The sequence below is a fragment of the Sinocyclocheilus grahami genome, unplaced genomic scaffold (genome assembly GCF_001515645.1).
Source record: "Sinocyclocheilus grahami isolate Dianchi unplaced genomic scaffold, SAMN03320097.WGS_v1.1 scaffold2460.1, whole genome shotgun sequence".
Taxonomy (NCBI): Eukaryota; Metazoa; Chordata; class Actinopteri; order Cypriniformes; family Cyprinidae; genus Sinocyclocheilus; species Sinocyclocheilus grahami.
The window spans coordinates 61920-73877 of NW_015507639.1; the positions used below are offsets into that span (position 1 = coordinate 61920).

At 35.6% G+C, this 11958-nt stretch overlaps 1 long non-coding RNA gene across 1 annotated transcript; it reads right to left on the reverse strand.

Moving 5' to 3' along the window:
• Positions 1-1203: 1203 nt before the first annotated feature.
• LOC107575090 (uncharacterized) lies at positions 1204-11348 on the reverse strand. Its single transcript, XR_001607803.1, has 3 exons — positions 11339-11348; positions 10958-10959; positions 1204-1298 (listed from the first exon to the last, which is right to left on the reverse strand). It is a non-coding gene; the product is annotated as an uncharacterized lncRNA (long non-coding RNA).
• Positions 11349-11958: the final 610 nt, after the last annotated feature.

The window sequence follows — 11958 nt, forward strand, 5'->3', positions numbered from 1 at the left end:
AAAGTAATCCATACGTTGCACCCGCAGTCCTCTCTGGCGGAATACAGTAGGTTTGTGTGATCCAGAGCAGAATTTCTGTTTTTCTGTTGTGAAAATATTATCCAGATAATTTTCCCGATCCACTCCGTGAACTCCTGAAGGCACGCGCGCATCATTCAAACACACCTCACCAGAAACACGGCATGTCGCAATCTGGGACGAATACAGGCGAGAGCCAAGGAGCGTTCGATAATCCTGCCGTAAAACCTGTCGTTTGAAGCGGCAACATTTGAATTTGTAAAGAGCGCGTCAGTCAGCGCGGGCTTTGCTGCTAATGGATTCGAGAGCAGCACTAACAGATTGAAGATTGCAGATTCGATGAAACACATTCTGTAAAGAAAAACTTGTCACAACACTGAACAATAAAGTTCCTTTTTTAGCTTTCTACCTCAGGTTTTAATCCAAACCCTAGTCATACTTTGCGAATTGGTATTAGTAATGATACTTAAATAACCTATACAGCTAATGTGGACATAGACATACCGAACAAATGTATTCATTTAAAAAAGTGAAAGACAATTACTTAAAAAAAAGAAAATCTGAGATATCAGCAGGAGGACTATGAAACATTACCTGTTCCTTCAAAATCTCACCAGCGTCCTTTTTCTCAGACGCCATCTCCAATAGCCTTCTGTGAGCTGCTGAAATATCTGGAGAGAAACTTCAGCTGGTCTAATCCCACATGTAGGCAAATATCTTGTGACAGAATTATTAGATCATGAGTAGGCTACTGCTGCATTCTTAAGCATGAGCAAGTCTAGTAATCTCAGTAAAGATTGGTATTCAAGACTGAGCGATTATGACTAAAATCATAATTCGTTGATTATTCCCTTGAAATTGTAATTGTAATTATTAATTCCTGTTATCACAATTTACATTGAATGATGTTTACCATTGTTTGAAGCAATTGCATAGATTAAAATAAACCAGTTGAAAACACTAACTGAAAAACTTGTATTGCTTTTCTATAGCATTAAGCCTCAAATGTCAAAAATACATCAGATTGGGTTCTTCTTAAATAATAAAAAAGTAAAAATATGCATGGTGTTATAATGTTATACTAAAACTAAAATTAAAACAATGGAAAACCCCTTAAGATAACCTGTAGAAAGAAGGAAAGAAAGAAAACCCCACACATCTTAAGCATGCATGACATGTAAGTGGGCTTTGAACGATTAACTGCTGCTTTGAACAATTACGTAATTAAGGCATCCATAATTGTAATCGCGATTAGAAATTCGATTAATTGTGCAGCCCTACTCATCAACAAATCACAGTAATACACTGAGTCTGAAATAAGCTACATCCAGTGAACTCTGGCAACCCTGTTATGATTTCAGAATCTCTTCCTAAATTACGTTAATGTGTTTTTATTGGTTAGCTAATTCCAAAGACTGTGTTTGCCACGACATGCTTTACTAAATATACATGTTCAACAGATTATAAAATGTCTTACCTGTAGAACAATAACTTTTGCTGCCTGACTGAGATGCCTGACTTTGTTTTTAGAATGGCAAACACAGTGGTCTAAAATTTCATAGTGGCTTTCAACTAGATGGCTGAAATGCGAAATTTCATGTAGATATACAGCATGTTAAAGCAGTGGTTCTCAACCTTTTTTTTCCACTGAGCCGCACTATGGTCCAAGTGCAAGTCTCATGGGCCGCACGCATATCATTTACATATTATGTCACCAATACAAACCAACTAGATTTATAATAGCCTATTATAGTCTAAATATTATGATATCTAATCTATTACATTCATTGAAATAAATAAATAATTGTACTCCCCATTAGTAAAACACCTGATGCTGTCGGGAGCTGACCAATTTTGTGAAATTCGGCTCGAAAGGAGTAACAGCACAATCAAGTTGCGATTGTAAGTTGCAGTCTGTAAGACGCGCACGGAAAGGTGACTTGACGCGCGACATTGCAGAAAATGTGCGTTCACAAATGTAGCCTATGTTGATCCAAATATGGAAAGCACTTTCGAATTGAAAGGGGTCATATGATGCAATTTCATTTTTTCCTTTCTCTTTGGAGTGTTACGAGCTCTTGGTGCATAAAGAAGATCTGTAAAGTTGCAAAGACTAAAGTCTCAAATCCAAAGAGATATTCTTTATAAAAGTTCAGAGTCAGCCACACCCCCCTAAAACGGCTCGTTCAAACACGCCCCCACATATCTACCTCACTATGTGGGAAAATTTGCATAACGCCGCCAAAATGTTCACGCAAAGAAAGAAGGCGTAACTTTTATTCTCGCTGTAGTATTGTTGCCGCTGCCGCCATGTCCTGAAGACGCTGTGTGCTTCGTTGTGAAAGCGAAACTACTTTGTTTGGCCTTCCAAAAGAGGACGATATCTGCTTCGTCATGCCTAGAGCTGATCTGTGCTGGTCGCTGAGGAAATACATCAACTTAGTGCCGTGGATCGCTGGCACATTTTATGGAGGACTGTTTACTGATCCTGGGAGAGTAACATTAGACTAAAATGCCGGCAGTTCTGACTCACGTAAGTACGTTTTCTTTTATCATTTGCCACTGATGATTCAAACGCGAGTTTTGGGCAGTGTGGAGTAGCACTTGTTGTTTGTCATTTCTCTGATCACAAATGCAGACAGGGTTTTATGTTTACGCGGCACGATGCAATGCAACGCGTAAAAAGACAGTACAACTATTATAGCCTAAATATTATGATATCTAATCGTTACATTCATTGAAATATATAAATAAATAAATAATTATACTCCCCATTAATAAAACACCTGATGCTGTCGGGAGCTGACCAATTTTGTGAAATTCGGCTCGAAAGGAGTAACAGCACAATGAAGTTGCGATTGTAAGTTGCTTGACTCAAGCGTGACTTTAGGCGCGACATTGCAGAAAATGTGCGTTCACAAATGTTGATCCTATGTTGATCCAAATACGGAAAGCACTTTCGAATTTAATAATCTGAGGAATTTAATAAATCTCTCCAGAGATGTTTTGCCACATTTCTGCAATTAAGGATGATTGCTGCATCATCCAATGCTGCATTGTAAACATCATCAAGTGAGTGGCGGGACAAACCGAAAGTTGATGCTGAAAGTACAGCACTCTCCTACCTTCACTGCTGCGACTACTCTTGTTTGTATGTGTTCCTTTGCTGGCATTTTCCACATTTCGTTTTTCTCCCTTAATAACATATGTGTCCATTCTGATGCTCAATTTTACTGAACTAATGGCTGCTGCTGACTATTTGAATTTAATTCTGCCAAAGTGCGCGCTTGTGTTGGTTAAATGCCTAACGTTAATTACAGTAGGCTACAGGTCTGCTCATGTTTGAAAATAATATATGAAAATCAAAATTAATTTACATAACAAAAACATTATAGCTTATATTTGTTTTGTACATTTTTACATTAATGTAAAAACTAAAATGAATTGTAAAACTGAAAGTTATTTTTTTAATTGTGTTCAGCGGGCCGCATTTGAATTCGTGATGGGCCGCGGGTTGAAAACCACTGTGTTAAAGGGATAGTTCACATTCAGTTGCTGGTCCCCATTAGGCCCTTTCTCACTGCTTTAGTTCCAGAACTAAATGTACGGTACTAAAGTACTGGGACGATTTTGTGCGAACTATTTCCCAGTACTATTTAAAGGGTTGCATTCGCACCGACAGTGTGTACTAAGAAGTGACGTAAGCCGGTCGACAGCGACGTCATTTGTGGTCATTTGTGCGTGGCGTTCAACAACAGAAACAAAGAACTACGTTAACAACAGGAGGATGGAGGACGCTGTGATCGGGGCTGTGTTTTTGATGTGTCTCGTGGGTTTCACAATAATGGACATGGAATGTTGACGTATACAAAAAACGATTGAAAGAACGGAAAGGAGGACTAAGAATCTCCAACGACAACTGGCAGTGCTACATTTGCTACAAGTGCCTGCACTTCAGCGTCCGTCCATCTATCGCGGTTCTCCATACTTGCGAAATAAGTTGACAATGTTTACATTACGTTTACACAGAGTTTTAAATCATGGCGGGTGAGGGCGCTTTCGTAATCGTTTGGCCAATCAATGTCTACTTACGTCACGATTAGTACCAGTTGTGCTGGTTAGACCCTGCTCCGGAGTAGGAGCTAATTTGGTTCTCGAAAAAGGCAGTCCGGTACTAAAATCGCACCCAGTTCCGGCGGTGCGCGAACACGCCGAAAAGAGGGTAGTTCCACAATTAGTTCTGGTACTATGAAAAGGTTCCTGCGGTACGAAAGGCCCTATTGACTTGCATAGTGTTTTTTTTTCTTTCCTTACTATGGAAGTCAATGGGGACCGGGGACCAGCAACCAAAGGTGAACTATCCCTTTAAGACTAAAGTTTTTAAAGTTAGCCGGTAAATACTTATATTTCTCAGCTGTGTTTCAGTCGTGTTGCACGTTTGTCCGCTGCAGTCAATTTTGTGATGCAATAACATCTACAACCACTAGATGCGAGTATTCTACAAGAACCTGTTACTTTCGCCATATAAGTATCGCCACTAGATAGAACAGAGAACTTATCTAGTTACTTTAATATTCAGACTACATTTTTCTGTATTACAGTCATTCTTGAGAAGTGGGACAAAACAGGGTGCAAAATTGAAAAAATAAAACCTTGTACTCAGACAAATGAAACTACATTTATAACATTTATGTATCTTATATATACTAAGCTACTGAGCTATGCTTTGATACAACCTCCCAACTTTTCTCTTTTTTAACAAAATGTGCTTTTTTTAGCTTGGACTGTGTAATATAATTTCAGCTTTATCTTTAACAGCATTCAAGATGTTTTTAACATTTCAAAACACATTCTTGTGTTAGCAGACACTTTCACATGTGACCAATAATTCCACAATAAATATAAAATATCATAATGAAATATTATCAAAATATTCAACTGACGGAGGTGACAGAACTGACGGAGTTGACCCATCTGACGGAGGTGACAGAACTGATGGAGGTGAGGAAAACCTGAATTTGTAGTCATTTTAACTATCACATACATTGAATCAGTCAATTACTGTATTAAAACAAACACAACAAACAGTGAGTATTGTTTATAAAGCTTTTATTCAAGAGTCACATTTAAGTATTTTGATATATCATTGGAACACAAAATCTTATGGTGGTGACATCTGACGGTGTTGACAAATTTGGAATTTCTTTCACAAAACCAATGGAGTTCATGTAGTAGCCATTTTATTTTTTTCTGCTGATGCAAGATGCTAATGATACCTGCTTCAGGAGAATAAAAATATCTAAATATTTCAAATAATTTCCTCAGAAATTGGAAGATGGTGTTGACACAGGAAATATTAACATTAGGATTTAAAATATTCTAAAACTAAAACTTAGCAGAGCCTGTCTGACACTGATGTACTCTGCAGAGGTGAACTGTGGCAAGGGGGTCCTTTAGAGTGACAGCAGCCCCTGATATTCCCTGATTTTATTACATTTTATTGAATGTCTGACGGTGTTGACAAAAAGTGGGGACGCAACTTTAAAATCGTATTAAACATGCATGTGTCATTAAAAAACAACTTTGCTTTTATAGGAGATATTATTAAGTGTTGCTTTTGATAAAACAAGCTCTTTTTCATCATTAAAAAAAAAAACATTTTTATCCATTTGATTGCATATGAATGATTGAACCCTTCTCTGTGGACACACTGTTTTAGATGTAGTGAGAGGACATTAAGAAACATAGATTTGGTACAATAATATTTTATAATTAAATTGAAGGTGATAATTGTGTTAAATAAATTATATTATTAATCCCTCGTGACATTTAAAATGGAAAATATTTTCATTTATAAACCTAATAGCATGCTGGACCTGTTTTGTCCCATGTCTCAAGAATGACTGATTTAGCTTTCCACTAACATTTGAGATGCGTTGACAAAAAGACATTTGTCTATAGAATTGTGTGGACAGAACAAAAAAAGTGTACATGTGTGACTGATGTCTTGTTTATTTATAACAGTGTCATCTTATATAATTGATTATATATATATATATAGAGATATATAAAGGTTTTTGTCTGGATCCATCCCCATTTAGGCAGAATATATATATATATATATATATATATATATATATATATACAAATATATTTTATTTTTATATTTTCTGTTTTCACTAGTTTTAGTAGTTTTGTTGTTGTCAGTCTGATTCGTTTTTATTTGTCTATTTCGTTTTTTATTAATTTTTATTTATTAGCTTTAGCTTACTTTTGCTTTAGTTTTTTTAGTACTTCAAATTAAACTAAATGAAAATAAGAAATGTTGCTCTGGCTAAAATGTTTCAGTTTTTTTTGTAATATTTTTTATTTTGTTTTAAGTATTTTTTTTATGGTTCTAGTTTTATTTAACAATAATCATAATTCAGTGACATATCCAATTGAAAAATACTGTCTAAATCAGGCAGCCATGCTGACATTCAGCAAGTTGAAATATACAGAGGTTCTTTATTATTTAAAAGTTAATTTGAAAACCTTCATATTTCATTTTGGTTAAGGACATTATCAAAACTGTCCTTTTAGTTCAGCTCAATACTATTTAAATGCACTCTAAGATGAAAACAGCCATACAAAAACCTCTCACTATGATTCAACTTGAAAATGACAACTCACTGCATTTTTGGATTGACTTTGAAAGGAAAACGGCTTTAAAAACTAGGGATCACTTAATGACCTTTAAGGATTAGCTCATGCACCGCAGACACTGAAATTACATTAGACATCATTGTTTGGATAAAGGCGTTGTTCGGATGACCGTATTAGACAGGCTGAATGAAAAGCTTCTCTATAAACTTGAGATAATTTTATTAGTTTAGAATTGGCTAGATTGCCTATAATGAATTGATGTCTATTCTGCCTAAATGGGGATGGATCCAGACAAAAATGACATTGTCCATCAAGCCAACTAAATAATTGTGATTTGCATTTCACAGACACATTGTTACAGAGGTGAACAGGAGTGCTTGCTGTGATAATAGACTCCGTGTGTGTTTCTTTCAATGATGTGGATCTAGCTGTCTCTGTCCATAATAGCATCTGAAATATGTTTACAGTCCTTGGAAGGATCAGCCATATTGAGAGCTGATGGTGAGAAAAGCAAATGCATATTTTTCCTAAGACAGATATGGAAGACTGTATATCACGTGTCCGACACCAATTAAGGCCAATAAAATTCAATAGTGATACCTATACTGATAAAGTCGTTGAAAACACCAAAGAAAACAGGTAACAAAATAATTCAAAAGAAAATTATCCTAAAAGATTTTGTGGAAACACAAACACTCACTAAGGAGTTCACCATAGAGGCTAAAACCAATAAAGATACACAAAACAATAAAAACCAAAGAAGAGGTGGGAGATCAAAGGAAGAAAAAATTACTGTCATACCGCAGGGATGAAAAATAGATAGCAAGAGAAGAATTAAGAGCAGGATGATCGTTTCAAAGACAGCCAGAAACTGCTGTGTTCTGCATATTAGTCAGCTTTTATGCTGATCTGTTGTACCATGAAAGATTTTAAAAGTAGCATGAAATCAAAATTGACTATATACTACACACTACTTTTAATACGCTTTTCAGCTAGGATGCTTTAAATTGATCAAAAGTAAAAGTAAAGACTTTTAAAATGTTACAAAAAAATATCTATATCAAATAAATGCTGTTCTTTAAACTTTCTATGCCTCAAAGAATCCTGAAAAAATGTATCACCGTTTCAATAAAAATATTAATTGGCACAACACTGATAATAATAATAATAATAAGAAATGTTTCATGAGCACCAAATCAGTATTTCAGAGTGATTTCTAAAAGATCATGTGATATTTAAGTCTGGAGTAATGACTGCTGAAAATTCAGCTTTATCATCACAGGAATAAATTACATTTTAAAATATGTATATTCAAATAGAAAAGAGTTATTTTATATTGTAATAATATTTCACAATATTACTGTTTACTATACAGACAATGTTAGTATCAAATGTAGCTATTTATCAAGATTGATCTGGCCATCCCTGACAGCAGCCCATAAATTTAATCCTGTGATGGAAATAAATGCATATTTATGAAATTATTGGCCATTTGAATGTTAATTTGAAGAACAATATATTGTTTAGTCTACAGTAGACAACTGAATTCAGTAAAGCACATACAACATTTATTGTAACGTGTACAAAGAACTCTCTTCACACACTCACATACAAACTTCTCCATCATTATGCCACTTCTAAAAGGTATTCATCAAAGACTATTATTAACACTATTGGAAGCAGAAATCTTTAGTCCAGTAATTTAAGTGGTGTTCCAAATCCATTAGTGCCGATATGCCCACCTCTATTTGCCGCTTTCAATTAAGTCACTGAAAACTATTCATGTTTTCTCAACCATGAACTGTAGGTAAACAGTGTATTCCAACAGCAGGATTTTTTAAGAACAAATTTAAAAACCTCACCTTGTTCTTCAGTATAAGATCATGTACAATTGGAGACCAAAATATTCAATAACAATAGCCAAAAAAGATAGATATAAATGGTACACTATTTAAAGAAAATTATGTTATTTAACCATTAAAGGCTGCTGCAGTTAGCAGAAATCATGGGAACATCATATGGTAACATTTATATTACAAGCATGTGGCTTTTCACTTCACAGTACGTTGATGGACTGAAGTCGAGTTGATAACTGGTGGATTATTGTGATGATTTTATCAGCTGTTTGGACTCTTATTCTGATGGCACACATTCACAGAGGAGCCATTGGTGAGCAAGCGATGTAATGATTATTATCTTCAAATATGTTAAGACGAACAAACAAACTCGTCTATATCTTGGATGGCCTGAGTGTGAGTAAATTTTCAGTTTGTCAATTCCAAGTTTTTTGATTATTGATTTCATTGCAGTGAGAATCTGCAATGGATAGTGTTTGCCTGTCAATGCAATTATTAGTTCTCCGTGGATATATGAACATATAGAAATAATAATAATAATAATAAAAAACTCTTTCCCTGGAAAATATGAGTCACAGCTGCAGTCAAAGAGATTTAATCTGATGATCAAGTCTGCAAGTCTATTAATAGAGCAGTACTCTGTCATTGAATAACAATGAAGATAATATATGGTGTCTCCCTGCAGCAAATTCTCCTTTGAGCTTGCTTCCCATGAGCGTAGAGAGCTGATGTGACTCACTAAACTCCTGTATATATCCTCTGAAGCTCTTGTGAAGTGAACACAGCAGGGGCTAAGAGGTGCCATCCTGCTGAAACTACTGACAGCCACTGGAGAATCAAGTCTTGTGGTATGATTGATGCACACACTCATATCAACTGACATATCAGGAATCTTGCTTTTTTATGGGTACATTACACTGCAATTATCATTTAGTCTGAGAAGGGCGGGGAATCATAAAAAAATTGAATGATTCCAGTGTTTTAACTGTTCCATTAGTGATTCTTTTATTAAGGATTATTTATTCAATTATTTTTCAGAAAAATGCAATCGCCAAATAAGCTGCAATTGATAATAAATTAATTTAAAACAAAAGGTTATTTACGCAGGGTTTTGTATAAATATTATTTCTTTTGCTCAAATAGCGTCAAAAAACCGTATTTTTCAGGCTAGACCAGCCAGAGCACAAGTGCAGTCCCAAGCGCACGTCTCAGAATGCTGATTGTTTCAATAGCAACCGGGACTTCTAATGGCAGCTGCTGTGAGGCGATGACATTTTCCTGATTAGCGATTGGCTCTTTTACTCAGAAGGCGTGGCTTCCTTCGATAGAGCGGCTATATTGAGCGGTGCATTTTCCCCCATTCAAAACTATAAGAGTGACACGTCTTGGGTATTCTACAGTCTTTGAGTAATTGGACTACAAGTGTCACGCTGTTGGTCTATGCTGCAGATTCACTAAAATGTTGCAGTTGACTAAAAAAAAAAGACTATCGTTCAGGGATCAGACAAGAGTAGCGCTAACATGCTACTGTCAGGCCGATTATGAATGTAATTTGAGTTAGTGTTTTCAGTCGGTGTTTAAAGTCGTTTAGTGTGTGGTGTCTAAAGAATTTAAGACCAGCTGTTGCCAGTCGTCCTCACAAAGATTATTTTTTATAATATTTGCAACTGATGCCGGTGACTAACTTTATCTGTTTCCGAATAAGTAAGCCAGACAACAGTAGCACTGTAAATTATGTGCGGTAGATTTAACATAAGTGAGAACAGTAAATGTACCCGGATGATGAAAACTTTAATGCAGCTGGCTCTAAATCTTTAGTTTCTTGGTTCTCAACCCTAGTTGCGACCCAAGAGATCACACCACATACAGTAACTGCAAAATACCACATAAGCCACAAGATTTTTTGTTGTGCAGACAGGGAAATGTTCTGTAAACCTGTCCTCCATTTAGACCTCCAACGTCCTCCATCTACAGTATGGGTGACTGCATAAAAAATAAAATAAAAATAGATGTACTTCTACAGACTTCAGAGCATCAATTAGGATGAACCACACAACAAGACAGTGAAAGGTGAAAGAAGTTATCCATGGTATAGAAAAATAATGATATGTTTTCAAAAATAACACATGTAACACGTGGAACAACACATACATAAGTCAGTGGGGGATCCGTCATCGCCATATCACAAGCCCATATGACACATCAATCCTTCTGGAATTCTTCAGTACATTGCATGACCTTTCATTCCTACCACCTGAAACACGACATAGAACTCCAGACCACACTCCCAATGGGATAATATTTGCCCCCACCATGTAGTCATCATCCACGAGAGGGTCACCTCCTACCCACTCACACAAATGACCTTCCTGCCATGATTTTCCCTCTATACTTAGTTTTGTGTATAAATTGCAGGCAGGTGCTGTAAGAGGGAGGACGGCTTTTGATACAAAGAGCCACTTTGGTTCTTGCAAATTAACAACCTTGGGTCTTGAGTAGCAGCTGTCAGATGATGTACAGTAATAATTGTTCCTTTGAACTGACAAAAAAATACAGAATTATTGAAAGGCCCACCAAAAAATGAAAAAGAAAAAGAAATTCAAGAAATGCCTCAAGATAAACTCTGAATGCTGCAGGAACAATAAAGCTGTAATTATTTTTTTTTAAAATATAATAAAAAAATGTGTAAATGCTTAACATCAAAAAGACAACTAAGAACTAATGCACTGCTAAATGAATTGCATGTATGATGCCTCATATTGCATCATTACTTTATATTTTACCATTTTAGACGAGGAGTCTATTTGCTTTTAAAAAACTGAAATAATGAACACTCTTCTTTGTGTCACAATTCATATTTTCAGCAGGTTGTAACCCTCTCCTTGGTGATAATGACAAAGAATTGTCACCTCATGATCAGCAGAACTAATCAGAACTGGCAGGCATTTTTCTCATTGTTAAATCTATTTCCACACAAACTGTGCATCACACATGCAGTTAACCGAAGTGAATATTAATTCATCTGCCACCTGGAGCTAATAAATGCCTGTGTCATTCGTTTGTTTCCTAGAAATTGAGGAAATTAGTGAAGAACTTAAAATAAAGAAAAACAAACTACATTTCGAAAGAGTGAGAGAAGAAAAGTCTATCTATCTATCTATCTATCTATCTATCTATCTATCTATCTATCTATCTATCTATCTATCTATCTATCTATCTATCTATCATCCAAATCACAAATACATTCAAAATGTCATTCATGCATATTATATTACATTGAATAATGTTTCACAGTTCAAAAGCCCTATTTTGCTGTCGCTTCTGTCCACTATGAAAATATTTTTTCACTGCATCCTTTAGAAATCATTCTAATGTCATAGCAGACAGTTGAACAATTCACTTCTACTTACAGATTTTTTAAATTGGTTTGGTACTATTT